This window comes from Pongo abelii, chromosome 4, assembly GCF_028885655.2.
Source record: "Pongo abelii isolate AG06213 chromosome 4, NHGRI_mPonAbe1-v2.0_pri, whole genome shotgun sequence".
Lineage (NCBI taxonomy): Eukaryota > Metazoa > Chordata > Mammalia > Primates > Hominidae > Pongo > Pongo abelii.
This window is the reverse complement of record NC_071989.2, coordinates 161,262,481-161,276,963: the sequence shown is the minus strand read 5'-3', so window position 1 is coordinate 161,276,963 and position 14,483 is coordinate 161,262,481.

Below are 14,483 nucleotides of genomic sequence, written 5' to 3'. Positions count from 1 at the left end.
CCATGCTTATGGATAGGAAGAATCAATATTATTAAACAGCCATACTGCCCAAAGCAACATATAGAGTCAACGCTATTCTTATCAAACTACCAATGAGATTTTTTGGATTTAGAAAAAACCATCTAAAATTCACAGGGAACCAAAAAAGAGTCCAAATAGCGAAAGCAATCCTAAGCAAAAAGAAAGCTGGAGGCATCACAGTACCCAACTGCAAACCATACTACAAGACTACAGTAACTAAAACAACATGGTACAAAACAGACACACAGACCAATGCAACAGCTTAAAGAACCCAGAAATGAAGCTGCATATCTAAAACCATCTGATTTTTGACAAAGTCAACAAAAACAAGCAATGGAAAAAAGACTCCCTATTCAATAAATGCTGCTGGGATAACTGGCTAGCCACATGTAGAAGAAGGAAACTGGATCCCTACTTTTTATAACATGCAAAAATCAACTCAAGATGAATTAAAGGCTTAAATGTAAAACATAAAACTATAAAAACTCCAGAAGAAAATCTAGGAAATACCATTCTGGACATTGGCTCAGACAATGACATCATGACAAAGACTCTAGAAGCAATTGCAACAAAAACAAAAATTGATAAGTGGGACCTAATTAAAGAGCTTCTGCACAGCAAAAGAAACTATCAAAAAAGCAAACAGATAACCTACAAAATAGGAGAAAATATTTGCAAACTATGCATCTGACAAAGGTCCAATATCCAGAATCTATAAGGAATTCAAATAAATCAACAAACAAAAAACAACCCCATTGAAAAATCAGTAAAAGACATGAACAGACACTTCTTAAAAGATGATGCATGTGGCCAACATGTGTATGAAAACAAAATGTTCAATATCAATCATTAGGGAAATGCAAATCAAAACCACAATGTGATACTGTCTCACACCAGTCATAATGGTTATTACTAAGAAGTCAAAAAATAACAAATGCTTGCAAGGTTGCAGAGAAAAGGGAATGCTTATATACTGCTAAGTGGTAATTTAAGTTAGTTCAGCCACTGTGGAAAGCAGTCTGACATTTCTTGAAGAAGTTAAAATAGAACTGCCATTCAATCCAGCAATTCTACTAATGAGTATATACCCAAAGGAATATAAATCATTCTCCCATAAAGACACATGCATGTGTATGTTCACTGCAACATAAACATGCTATTCACAATAGCAAAGACATGGAATTAACCTGAATGTCCATCAATGGTGAACTAGATAAAGAAAATATGGTACATACACACCATGGAATACTATGCAGCTATAAAAAAAAATGAGATCATGGCCTTTTCAGCAACATGGATGGGCTGGAGACCATTTTTCTAAGCAAATTAACACAGGAACATAAAACCAAATGCTTCATGTTCTCACTTATAAGTGGGAGCTAAACAGAGTACATATGGACACAAAGAAGAGAACAGTAGACACTGGAGCCAACTCAAAGATGGAGGGTAGGAGGAGGGTGAGGATTGACAAACCATGTATTGGGCACTACACTAATTACCTGGGTAACAAAATTATCTGTATACCGAACCTCTGCAATGCACAATTAGCCTATATAACAAAGCTGCATATGTACCCATTGAACCTAAAAGTTAGAAATTTTTTTAAAAAGAAGAAAAATCAATGATTGTCAGAATGTACATAAAAGAATTACTATATCTACAAAACACATACTTCAAATATAATGAAATAGAAAGGTTAAAATCAAATGGATGAAAAATACATATACTGCACAAACATTAATTAAAAGCAGGCTAGGGAGGTTATATTAGTATCAAACAAATTAAACATCAGAGCAAAGCAAATTAACAGGAAAAAAGAAGACCATTACATAATGATAACAGGGCTAGTCATCAGCAAGAAATAACAATCCTAATTACATACACACTCAATAACAGAACTTTAAAAGACATGAAGCAAAAACTCATACAACTGAAAAAACAGACAGATTTTCAATTATTGTTGGAGATATCAACAGTTTTCTCTTAGTAATAGAACTAATAGACTGTAATTTGTTAGAATATAGAAGAATTGGACAACATCATCAGTCAATTGAATGAATCTCACTGCAACTTTGAAACTCTTTATCCAAAAGCGGCAGAACACATTATTTTCAAGTACACACAGAACATTCATCAAAATAGACATATCTCAGGCTTAGCAAATTAAAAGAATTAAAATCATATGAAACATTTTCTATGACTGTAATAGAAGTCAACTAGTATTAAATTACTGAACGATAACAGAAAAATATCCACTTAGAAATGAAACCTGCACGTTGTGCACATGTACCCCAGAACTTAAAGTATAATTAAAAAATAATAATAATATACTTGTAAATACTTCATGAATCAGTCTCCAAGGAGATTAGAAAATATTGTGAACAAACATTGGTAAGTGGGAACTTACCACACTCTCAAAAATGAAAGTATGACGTTGCAAAATTTATGCAATTCAGCTAAAGCTGTGCTAAGAGTTAAGTGTATACCATTAAATGCTTACACTGGAAAAGGAAAATGGTCTCAAAACCAAAAATCCAAACTTCTATTTAAGGAACTAAAAAAAATTAAGAAAATTAAGAGTAAGCCTAAAGAAGGAAATAATAAAGGTAAGAGCAAAGTCAATGAAATATAAAACAAAGAGAAAATAAAGGACACTAAAAGTTAGTTTACAAATTATTTGGAATCAAAGAGGAAATAGCAGTACAGACTAAAGACATTAAAATAAAATAAGGAAATAATACAAAGAGCTCTATACACATAAATTCAAAAATGTAAATAAAATTGATCCATTCCTCAGAAAACATGAATTACCAAATAAATGAAATAGATAACCTGTATAGCTTTATAACTACTTTTTTAAATGAATTCATAGTTGAAACTCTTTAGAAAAAAATTCCCAGGCCCAAATGGTTTCACTGGTGAATTTACCAAATATTAAAAGAGCAGATAATATCAATTTTACATATTATTTCTGGAAAACGGAAGATAAGGCTACCACTTTTCCATTTATCCTGTAAGATCTGCACTGCCTTAATATTGACTACAGACAATGACAGTCCAGGAAAAGAAAATTAAAAACCAATAATTCTGATGAACATACACATGAAAATCCTGCACCAAATATTAACAAAGCCAACTCAATAATATATAAAAAGAACGGTGCACCACAAGTAAGTGGGCCTTGTCACAGGAATGCATTTTTGTTGCAATATTTGAAAATAATTCAATGTAATCTACTATATCAACAGTCCAAAGGAAAAAAAACCTATAGGATAATAAAATTGACACAGAACAATCATTTAAAAAATCATCATCCATTCATGGTAACAGTCTAAGCAAAGTAAAAATAGAAGAAAACTTCCTCATCCTAACAGAAGCTGTAAAAAATAAAAATAAAAAAATTGTAAAGCCTACCACTACCCTAATATATAATGGTAAAACATAGAATGTTCTCCCTCTCAGATTGGGAATATAGCAAGGATATCTACTCTCACCACTTCTCTTCAACTTCATCCTAGAAGTCTCAGTCAGTGAAAAAGCTAAGAATAAGAAATAAAAATAATGTACATTGTAAAGGAAGATAATTGAGAAAATTCTAAGCATCCATAACAATTTCTTAGAAGTAATAATTGATTTTAGCTAGGTCACAGGACACAAGGTCAACACACAAAAATCAATAGTATTTCTACATATTAAGAATGAGCAATTGAAAACAGAACTTTTTAATGCATCATAGTTCCAAAATAATAATACACTTACGTAAAACATAATAAAACATGTGCAATATCTGTATGCTGAAAACTACAAAATGCTGATAAATCAAAGAAAATCTAGGTAAATGGAGAAAGATAGCATGTTTATGGATTGGAAGACTTATCCTATATAGATGTTAATTTTCCCCAAATTGACCTATAGACAACACAATTCCAAATAAATCTCAGCAGAATTGTCTATAGATATAGGGAAGCTTATTTTAAAGTTTACGTGAAAAGATACAGCAATAAAGGCAGCCAAAATAAATTTGAATTAAAAAAAATAAAGTCAGAGAAGTCACACTAGCAGATTTTAAGCTTATTTTGGAGCTACAGTAATCAAGACAGCATGGTATTGACAAAAGTATAGACCAATAGAACAAAACAAAGAATCCAGAAGCATATCAGCACAAACATGGCTGATTCTTGACAAAGGTGCATAGGTAAATCAATGAAAGAAGCGTTTTTTTCAATTAATAATGTTAAAGCAACTAGGCAGCCATTTACCAAAAAAAAAAAAAAAAAAAAAAAACCTTGGCTTAAATCTTACATCTTATATAAAAATTAACCCAAAATGGATTATAGGTCTAAGTGTACAATATAAAACTATTTTTCTTTCAGAAGAAAACGTAGGAGAAACTCTTCATCATCTTGGATGAGACAGAGTTCTTTTTAAAAATAATGTTGTTTATATAATTGAATGAATCATTTTTAAATCAAATAATACTGATATATTAGTAATCACTGATTATAAGTTAATTAATTTTATAGAACTATAATATATAAATTTGTGATGTATTATTTACATAAAGTTCACCCATGGTACACAATTTGAAGAACTTTAGTACGTTCACAGAGTTTGAAACTCTTTCTACAATCTAATTTTAGGACATTTTCACCAGCACAAAAAACTTTATACCTATTTGCAACCCTTCCCATTCCTCCTCACCATTTAGCTCTAGGCATCCACTAATCTCCTTTCTTAGCAAAGAATTACTATACAACTTTAGATGCATGATTCATAGAAGAAAATATGGACAAATTGTACTTCATAAAAATTAACAACTTCTGTTCTGCATAGGGCACTATGAGAAGATTAAGCTGGAAGGTAACAATTGCAAATTACACATCTAACAACTTAAACACAGAATATACTGAGAACTTTCTAAACTCAACAGTAAGAAAACAAACAGCCCAATGGGTCAGCCAGGTGTAGTGGCTCATGCCTGCAATCCCAGCACTTTGGGAGGCTGAGGAGGCAGGATTGCTTGAGGCCAGAAGTTCAAGACCAGCCTGGGCAACATAGTAAGACCCCATATCTACAAAACTAAAAAAGTTAGCTGGGCATGATGACTAGCATCTGTAATCCCAGCTATTCAGAAGTCTGACATGGGAAAATCACTTGAGCCTAAGAGTTTGACGTTGCAGTGAGTCATGATCTCACCTCTGCACTCCAGCCTAGGCAACAGAAAGAGACCCCGAATCTGAAAAGATGGTCAAATGTCAAAATAATGGATATTTCACAAAGAGGATATTTGAATGACAAATATGCACACAAAAGACTGATAGCTATTATGGAAACACAAGTTAAAACTATAGTGAGATATCACTTCATGTCTACTAGAATGGTTAAAATTAAAAATACTAAGAAAACCAAACGCTGACGAGAATGGCAAACAACCGCAATTCTCATATATTGTTGGTGAGGATGAAAAATAATACAGTCACTTGAAATCCATTTTTCAGTTTCTTAAGTTGAACATACATTTACCATATGTCCCATAAATCCCACTCCTGGATATTTACCCTAGAGAAATGAAAACTTACATTCACAAAAACAAATCTCTACACAAATGTTTATAGGAGCTCTATTCACAATCAACAAAGAATAAAAAATCCAAATGTTCTTCAGTAGGTGAATAAACTATGTTTCATCCATACAATGGAGTACTACTATTTTTTTTAAAAAAAAGCAAAAATAAAAAATAAAACTATATAATCGACAAATTAAATGAATCTCAAAGATATACTGAATGAAAGAAGTCAGTCTCAAAAGCTTATATTGTATATAATTTCATTTGTATATCATTCTTATAAAGACTAAATTATAATGACACAGAACAGATCAGTGGTTGCCAGGGATTAGGAGTTTAGGGAAGGTGTGAGTGCAAAGGGATAATATGAGGGCATTTTATAATGTAATAGTACTGTTATATATCCTGATTTTGGCAATAGTTACATGAATCTAAACATAGGCTCATAGAACTATACACATAATAAAGGTAAATTTTATGTTCTATTAAAAATTAAACACAGAAATAGAAGATAAATGACAAGCAAAGGGCTATCAAATATGGAAAACTTACCACGTGCTTCTCCCACTTGTCTGTGTACCTCCCCTCAAATCAAATAAAAGCTTAATATTTTTCTTCCACAATGCTGTGCTTTTATTCACTTATTTAGTAAATACTTACATAGCACTTACTATGTGAACAAGTGGGTAAGGCTAGAAAAGACATGGGAAGTTCTATGGAAGAGGTAGCATATTAACTGAATTCTGAGATACAATTTTATTGAGAAGAGATGGAGGAAATACTTTGGGTGTCTTCCTATTTGAAAGCTGAAAATCATCTGCCTATTTAAGGAATGCCCAGTTTGAGCCTAGAATAGAGATAATTTGGAGACGAAACAAAAAGACTGAGATAGGTCAAGAAAACCTTGAATGCTGGTGTATTAGTCTGTCCTCATGCTGCTAATAAAGACATATCTGAGACTGGATACTTTATAAAGGAAAGAGGGTTAATTGACTCATAGTTCCACATGGCTAGGGAGGCCTCACAATCATGACAGAATGCGAATGAGGAGCAAAGTTACATCTTACATGGCAGCAGGCAAGAGAGCTTGTGTAGGGGAACTCCCCTTTATAAAATCATCAGATCTTGTGAAACTTATTCATTATCAATGGAACAACATGGGAAACACTTGCTCTCATGATTTAATTACCTCCCACCGGGTCCCTCCCATGACACATGAGAATTATGGGAGATACAGTTTAAGATAAGATTTGGGTGGGGACACAGCCAAACCATATCATTCCATCCTTGGCCCCTCCCAAATCTCATGTCTTCACATTTCAAAACCAATCATGCCTTCCCAACAGTCCCCCAAAGTCTTAACTCATTTTAGCATTAATTCAAAAGTCCACAGTCCAAAGTCTCATCTGAGACAAGAAAAATCCTTTCTGCCTATGAGCCTGTAAAATCAAAAGCAAGTTAGTTACTTCCTAGATACAATGGGGCCATAGGCATTGTGTAAATACACTTAAATTAGCGAAAATGAAGGTGCTACAGACCTTACGCAAGTCTGAAATCCAGTGGGGCAGTCAAATCTTAAAGCTCCAAAATAATCTCCTTTGAATCCATATCTCACATCCAGGTCAGGTTGATGCAAGAGGTGGGCTCCCAAAGCAGCTCCACCCCTGTAACTTTGCACGGCACAGCTCCCATCCTGGTTGCTTTCATGGGCTGTCATTGAGTGTCTGTGGCTTTTAGGAGCACAGTGCAAGCTGTCGGTGGATCTACCATTCTGGGGTCTGGAAGATGGTGGCCCTCTTCTCACAGCTCCACTAGGCGGTACCCCAGTGGGGACTGTGTGTGGGGGCTCCAACCCCACATTTCCCTTATGCACTGCCCTATCAGAGGTTCTCATGAAGGCCCCACTCCTGCAGCAAACTTATGCCTGGACATCCAGGCATTTCCATACATCCTCTGAAATATAGGTGAAGGTTCCCAAACGTCAATTTTTGGCTTCTGTGCACCCACAGGACCAACACCACGTGGGAGCTGCCAAGGCTTGGGGCTTGCACCCTCTGAAGCCATGGTCCAAGCTATATTCTCGCCCCTTTTAGCCATGGCTGGAGCAGCTGGGATGCAAGACACCAAGTCCCTAGGCTGTGTAGCAGGGGTGCCCTGGCCCAGGCACATGAAATGGTTATTTTTTCCTACTAGGCCTTCAGGCCTGTGATGGGTGGTCCTGCCATGCCATGAAAGTCTCTAACATGCCCTGGAGATATTTTTTCCAATGTCTTGGTGATTAACATTTGGCTTCTTGTTACTGATGCAAATTTCTGCAACCAGCTTGAATTTCTCTTCAAAATACGGGTTTTCTTTTCTATTGCATCATCAGGCTGCAAATTTTTATTTATTTTTTTTTATTATTATTATACTTTAAGTTGTAGGGTACCTGTGCACAACGTGCAGATTTTTTACATATGTATACATGTGCCATATTGGTGTGCTGCACCCACTAACTCGTCATTTACATTAGGTGTATCTCCTAATGCTATCCCTCCCCCCTCCCCCACCCTACAACAGGCTCCAGTGTGTGATGTTCCCCATCCTGTGTCCAAGTGTTCTCATTGTTCAATTCCCACCTTTGAGTGAGAACATGCGGTGTTTGGTTTTCTGCCCTTGCAATAGTTTGCTGAGAATGATGGTTTCCAGCTTCATCCATGTCCCTACAAAGGACATAAACTCATCCTTTTTTATGGCTGCACAGTATTCCATGGTGTATATGTGCCACATTTTCTTAATCCAGTCTATCATTGATGGACATTTGGGTTGGTTCCAAGTCTTTGCTATTGTGAATAGTGCCACAATAAACATACGTGTGCATGTGTCTTTATAGCAGCATGATTTATAATCCTTTGAGTATATATCCAGTAATGGGATGGCTGGGTCAAATGGTATTTCTAGTTCAGGCTGCAAATTTTCTAAACTGTTATGCTCTGCTAGCTCTTAAAAGCTTTGCTGCTTAGGAATTTCTTCTGCCAGATACCCTAAATCGTTTCTCTCAAGTTAAAAGTTCCACAGATCTCTGGGGCAGGGACAAATTGCCACCAATCTCTATGCATAGCAAGAGAGATCTTTACTCCAGTTCCCAACAAGGTCCTCATCTCATCTTGGACTTCATTGTCCATATCACTATCAACATTTTGGTCGAAGCCATTCAACAAGTCTCTAGAAAGTTCCAAACTTTTGCACATCTTCCTGTCTTCTTCTGAGCCTTTCAAATTGCTCCAACCTCTGCCTGTTACCCAGTTCCAAAGTCACTTCCACATTTTCAGGTATCTTTACAGCAGCACCCCACTCTACTGGTAACAATTTACTGTATTAGTCTGTTCTCATGCTGCTAATAAAGACATACCTGAGACTGGGTAATTCAGAAAGAAAAGAAGTTTAACTGACTCACAGTTCCACATGGCTGGGGAGGCCTCACAATCATGGCAGAAGGTGAATGAGGAGCAAAGTCACATCTCACATGGCAGCAGGCCAGAGAGCTTGTGTAGGGGAAATCTCCTTTATAAAACCATCAGATCTCATGAGACTTATCCATTATCACAAGAACAGCATGGGAAAGACTTGTCCACGTGATTCAATACCTCCCACTGGATTCCTCCCATACCACATGGGAATTACAGGAGCTAAAATTCAAGGTGAGATTTGGGTGGAGACATAGCCAAACCATATCACAGGGCAAAAGACTTCATATGTAATTTATTTCTTATCTACTTGCCAATAAAGATCACCTCATACCCTGTTTCTTAGCCTCATCAAGTGGGCCTCATTTAAAAAAGATTTTTCATCATTAAAGCCAACTTTACGGGTTAGAAGATGGATTTCAGTATGTTCTTCAACACTGATTTACCATACAAACTTTGGCAAACTAGTTCAGCATCCCCTTTTACCATGCATAACATACAATAAATTTTGCCAGCCTTTCCTATTTCATGAAGCTTATCTGATAAACAAATCTGATGATTACTATGAAATAAATTTTTAAAGCACAGTGTAAAACATTTTCTCAACATGTAGTCCTTAAGTCAGTAGCATTAGCACAACCTGAGAACTTATTAGAAATGAAAATTCTCATGCTCCACCCCTGACTTACTGAATCAGAAATGCCGGGGGAGAGGTGCAGGGGCTGGCAGTTTACAATATCATTTTAACATGTCATCTTGGTTATTCTGATACACTATAAAATTTGACAACCACTGACATAAAATATTATGCAAATATATCTAAGTGCTATTAAACTCAAACTGTGCATGCTTTAATCCACCCTGAACATCACAGTCTCACTAAAGGAAAATGCCTTACTTGTAGCCAGAAAATCAGATATTCTTCATTAGCATTTTTTTCACAATTCATGAAGTTATCCAAAGCTTATTTTCCTAAGGAATAATTACTTTCAGAAATATTCGGCACTCTATATAAGAAGGACCAAGAATAATTTCTTCAAAGGAAAGAAAATAGAAAATTTTTCTTCATTAATTTGTATTTTGATAAAACAATTTTGCTTGGGAGAATTGATGTCAGCACACTGACCTGCAGTCACAATAAATTTGTGTCAATTTACTCAATGATTCATCTCCAATGTCAGCATTTTCCCCTATACCCAAATGTTCTTATCCATTATAAATTCCTGCTGCAAAAAGGATAAACAATAAAGACATTGCTAGTCAGAGGACAAAACACAAATAACAGCCAGGTAGTTAGGACATTTTTCTCTCTCAGAAAAAAAAATAATTAAAATATATTTCTGTATATTTCAACAGGAGATATTAAGATATTACCAGAATAAATCATTTAATAGACTACCTAGTGCTTCACTCAACTAAACAACTAGAAATCTGTGAACTTGTTAATGCTTTTAAATCTGTATCCTTTTTCACTGATCCAGATCCCATTTTTCTATGACTTGCTTGGTTCAAGCTATCACCATCATCATCAATAGCATTATCATTTTTGCCCTAAGACTGAGATGTCCCTGTAAGTCAACCTGTCAGGATGAGCTGTATGTGAACATTCAAATTCAGAAGGCAGTTGTCTTTGAAAACAGCTTCTATTAGGGTGTAAGTAAAACAACATGGGCTGGGTGTGGTGGCTCACGCCTGTAATCCCAGCACTTTGGAGGCCAAGGCGGGCGGATCACCTGAGGTCAGAAGTTTGAGACCAGCCTGGCCAACAGGGTGAAACCCCGTCTCTACTAAAAATACAAAAATTAGCAAGGCATGGTGGCCTGTGCCTGTAATTCCAGCTACTTGGGAGACTGAGGCAGGAGAATCACTTGAACTCAGGGGGCGGAGGTTGCAGTGAGCTGAGATCATGCCAGCACACTCCAGCCTGGGTGACAAGAGCGAGACTTTCTCTCAAAAAAAAAAAAAGAAAAAGAAAAAAGAAAGAAAAACAACATGTGACAAGTTGACTGGTTGACTGACCAACTTCCAAGTTTAGCCATTGGCTGACTATGTGATTCTAATTAAATCCTTGGGTTTCAATTTTCTATCTATAAAAGAGGAACTAATGACTTCTATAGAAAGGGGTCTCATTCTCTCCTTTCCATAACCAAGTACTTTCTTTTAATGCCTCCTGTTTTCCACAAAACATCCCATTCCTCATTCTCCCCACATTAGCCCTGTCTCCAAAAGAAATAAATTTGATAAACTCATTACTATTTAGGCCAGAGGTCATAAATTCAAATGTATGAATGTTAGTAAAGTTATCACAATGCTTTCTGGGTATACAAAAATATGTACTAAGCACTTGTTCTACTACTAAATGAAACACTATTTCATTGCAATGCTTTTAAAAACCTATGAGAGTATATGTAACAAAATGCTCAGTCAAAAAATCTGTACTAGTTGAAAAATTTTGAAACCACCAATTTGCATCCTTTAGTTTAATCCTTTAGTATGTCATACTACAGTGAAGGATTATACAGTTAAAATAAAACATTACTATATAGGAAAAATGATACTTGACATGACCCACTACTGATGATTTAAATCTTGTCTGCTTGTCAAAGACCCTCTCAAATGTCATTTTCTACATCTCACATTTTTGTTTTTCTACCAAATATATAATCTCTCTCTCTCTCTCTGTCTGGTTTACATTCCTATTACACTGTCTGTACCTCTCAATAAAGGAATTAGTTTATTCTACATAATATGTCACCTGTTATACTTTATATTATTTTGTAATCTGACATCAGGGAATGTGTGTTATTGCAGTTTAGCTCCACCATAATTTAAATCTGTGCCTGGAACATTTCTAAATCACCCTCAAAGATGATACTGCTAACAATGGAATTTTATTCATTGAGTTAAAATACCTACACATAAGCAACTACCTATTCTTGCCCAAACATAAGCACAAACCAAAGTCACCTACAGTGTTATAGATTCCCACTCACACATTTCCATGAAGTCACATTCCTGTGCTCTACAGATTTCAGTATCCTTTATCCATATGATTTTATTATGAAGAAAAAGACAGACATTGAAAAGAAAAAAAAAAAAAAAAGCCTGTCTGGGTTGATAGATTTTAAAAGAAGAAGCAAGACACAAAACTTTTCAAACACTATAGAACACTGATTCATGTCTAAAATGTTTTTCCTTAAGTCCTTATTTACTAGAAGTTATTGTCAGGCTGTGATTAAACACATTGATCACTAACTCCTCCCTGTTAACAAGACTAGCAATCAGTCCTCTTAGAAGAAGTCTGATTGCCCCCATTGTGAAGGCCTAAATATTCCAGATGGCTTTGCACAGATTCTTGGGTTTTGTCCAGTTCCACGGACAGCTCCACTTATTCATCCACAATAGCCTGTGTACAAGTCCTCCCCAGAAGTATTATTACGCATCCTTTGTCTAACAGTTGTCACAAGCCTGAGTATATATTTTTCTCTTCCGCTAAGAGATACAGTGGCATTTTTGGATTCAACATCCACATTTCATGTGCGTTAGACCTCTCTCTGAACCATCCCCAAGTTATATAGCAAGCTCTTTGATGAAGTACATAAGTCAATGACAAAAAAATAGTTTCTTCCAAATCTCAAGAGATCCTCAAACTTGGCATCTTGTTTTTTGTCTAGTGACTGAGAGCTTTTATGAGTCATTATTACTGTGTGTTTTTTTAAGTATCATCATCATTATTAGGGTGTCATTGCCGGGAGAAAGAAAAGAGAAGAAAAAATAGATTTCAAAACTATCATTGGCAAGGCATACAATTTTAGATGAGGAAAGAATTGTTGCTTAGGATTTTGGTGAAAATAAGTGCTTTTCCAATACTTATTTGTTTCAATAGGGAGAAAAATAATCCCAGAAATCATCGTTTCTGTACTACATATGAAATATTGACACCCATTGTCAGATCACAGAGACTTAGCACTTCTGTCGCTCCCAAGAATGTCAGACACACTAAGGTCAATGAGCCTCTACCCCCTCCCTCTAGTGTCTCTAGCTTAAGAAGAAAATCAGTTTCCCCACTGGCCTCCTATTTGCCTCAAGTATCCTTGTAAAAAGATCCATTTGCATTGTACTTTTCATTTCAGGTGTTAATAAAGAACCTGGTAAATCCTCCAATAGCTGCCTTTGATTCAATCTAAAGTTGCTCCCAGTAGAAATAATAGCATGAATTACTTCAGGACCTGAACTAACACCATATTTCTATGCAATCAAGGAGTTAAACTAGATTAGAAATCTTACTCATTCCAAAGCTGTATAGATCAGTTTAGGTGATCTGATATGTAACTATTGATAATGCTTCCATGCCTGGTCAATTTGTCCTTGAATATGATTAAAAGAGAATATATTTTAGCCTTGATGTTATTACTAGCTCAACATATAATGCTGAATAGATGATGCTTTCTTCCCCATAAACATCTCCTCTATAAGATGACAGGTTTAAACAAGATGAGCTCCAAGATTCTAAAATTTCGTGAAATGGCACAATTTCTTGATCAATTTTAGGCCTCTCTCAGTTTCCTTATTTTCAAAGGTAACTAAAGATATCTCCTGTACTGCTCAGATCAAAAGGCAGATGATTAATATAAAATTCCAGAATTATTTTAGCTAGATACCTCACCATATTTATTTTTACAGTGTTACATTACACCAATGGCCAATAATTCGTAGCAATAAATGTAAGGCCTCTGGAGTTGAGACTGTCATGTTCAGATGTCAGATTACTTATAAACTGAGTTACTCGCAACCCCTCTCAACACAAATTTCCTCATTTGTAAAAGAATAGGAGGAGGAAGAGGAGAAGGGGACATTTGATACCAGCATTAAATGAGAAAATCTTTTCAAAGCAGTTATCATAGTTTCTGACATTTAGCAAATACCCAAAATTAATAATTATTACTAATTTTAGAGATGGGATCATCAGCATGGTAAGGGTAAAGTCAAGAAACTAGGTTACAACAACAAAACCGATAGCAGCAGCAACTACTTCAGCCATACCGAGCATTTCCCAGGTACCAGGACTGTGCTAAGTGTTTCATATGGATTATTTCCTCCATTTTCTTATTTGTGCACCTCTTCTTCACTTTACTAATGATCATCTTGCAAAGACAGGTCATTTTAAGGTTATTTTATAAATAGAATTATCTATTAGAAAACATTTTCATACGTCCTCTCTCATTTGATTCTAGAAACAACTCAGTGGCTGTTGAAGCGATTTTTAATTCCCATTTTGCAGAATCAGAAACATTGAGACAAGTGGAAAAGTTAGTAAATATTAGAGCAGGTCTCCTGATTTCCAGTCATCCTGCCCTTCTGCCTCCCACTGCAAAGACACTGTAGGTGAGCAAATGGCATTGGGCTAATTACTGAGGGGCACTGAAATGGGAAGGATGCCCCACTGAGGA